The sequence below is a fragment of the Amblyomma maculatum genome, chromosome 4, assembly GCF_055883805.1.
Source record: "Amblyomma maculatum isolate TAMU_Amacu chromosome 4, ASM5588380v1, whole genome shotgun sequence".
Classification (NCBI taxonomy): domain Eukaryota; kingdom Metazoa; phylum Arthropoda; class Arachnida; order Ixodida; family Ixodidae; genus Amblyomma; species Amblyomma maculatum.
Window position 1 is genome coordinate 121,148,321 of NC_139347.1, and position 1,709 is coordinate 121,150,029.

The window sequence follows — 1,709 nt, forward strand, 5'->3', positions numbered from 1 at the left end:
CGTTTGGCTAACGATCAGACGCGGCTCCTTTACGCGCCGCACAAATACCGCCAGAAGCAGGACGCAAAAGGAACGAGTGCTCACGCACTTTCACATGGTCGACGACCGCGCTTGGTCTCTCGCCGACAGTGCCCCACATCCGGCGGGGCCAACGCCACAGGGCCGGTGGCCGCCGTCCCACTTACGTAATCCTGACCCACATGGCACAAGTGGCGGCGCCCTCACCCTCGGCTCCTTTAAGAGCGGAAGTCGGCCCGGCGTCACACTTTCTCCCACGTGAATCGGGCGCGGGCTAGTCGAATACCTGTCGTCGACTTCTCCCCGGAAGGAACGGACATAGCCATGGCCTCACTGCGCATCGACTACGTGGATCAGTTGAGGCAATGGCTGTACACCAAGGCCGACCCGAGGACACGCGACTGGTATCCCGTGGGAGACCCCGTGTTCATCACGGTCATCGTGTCCAGCTACCTCCTCTTCATCTACGTCATCGGGCCGCAGCTGATGGCTTCGCGCAAGCCGCTTCCCATCAAGCCGCTCATCAACGTGTATAACGTGTTCATGGTGGTGTCCAACGCCTTCTTCTGCTACCAGTTCCTGGCCAACTCTTACCTCTTCGGCGGCTACAACTTATTTTGTCAGGGCATGAACTACTCTACGGACGAACATTCACTTAACATCATGTACTATGGCTATTTCTACCTGTTCGTGCGCATCGCTGACTTCCTCGACACTATTTTCTTCGTGCTACGCAAGAAGTTCGACCACATAACGCGTCAGCACGTAATGCATCACTCGCTGGTGGTGGTCAATGGCTGGCTCTTCTTCACTCTTGGCGGAGATGGACAGACGTTGTTCGGCCTGATAATGAATTGCGCCATCCATGTGGTGATGTACACATACTACTTCCTGGCAGCCTGCGGGCCCGAGTACCGCCGCTACGTGTGGTGGAAGAAGCACCTGACTACCGCGCAGATTGTGCAGCATGTGCTCATCATCGCGCACGGGTTCATCACCCTGTTCTACGACTGCGGCTACCCCAGGTATCTGCTACTTGTGGCGATGCCACAGGGAATGCTGGGACTGGCTCTCTTCATCAACTTCTACTTTTTCGAGTACAAACGCAAGTCTTTCTCCGAGGCCCTCACCGATGGAGTGTGTATGCTCAAGAGGGACTAGTTACGCTCCATTTGCCTTCGCAGCCTATAACTGCGAGGCTGCGGGTGCCTCCATGCGCGTAGCACGCTGAAGTTTCCAATATACGGGGCGGCACACCACGCTACAGGCGGGACTGTATGTGTCTGCTTGGATGGTGCTTACTAAACAAGTTCTTCCGTCCACGTCAGCAGTTTACAGCAGCATGTGCAATTGTTCCGTGGTGAATTATCGCCCCTAAAGTGGCTTCAAGGACGAGGTTCGTGAGACCTGGTGAAGACTACGGCTGTACGACGCTGGACTGCGTGAGAGCCTTCTGCTAAATGATTCCCTGAAAGCCTTCGACTTCCTGTAAGCTAGGCTTAGCATAAGTTGTTTCTTGGTTGTTCTCGCGAAGAGTCCTTGTAGACTGCAATGCGTTTGCGTTTCATTTATAGAAGCAGTGTTAATCCTCTCGAAGCAGGCTGAGACTGCCAAATTACAAAATTTTATGCTTCAGCCTTCGGCCAGAGTTAATTAAAACTGCTTTACGAACGCGTTACAACGCGCGTGGA

The 1,709-nt window shown here is 54.4% G+C and overlaps 1 pseudogene; it reads left to right on the plus strand.

Annotated features, from left to right (window-relative positions):
• Positions 1-342: 342 nt before the first annotated feature.
• LOC146192258 (very long chain fatty acid elongase AAEL008004 pseudogene) lies at positions 343-1,198 on the plus strand (annotated as a pseudogene).
• The last annotated feature ends 511 nt before the right edge of the window (positions 1,199-1,709 follow it).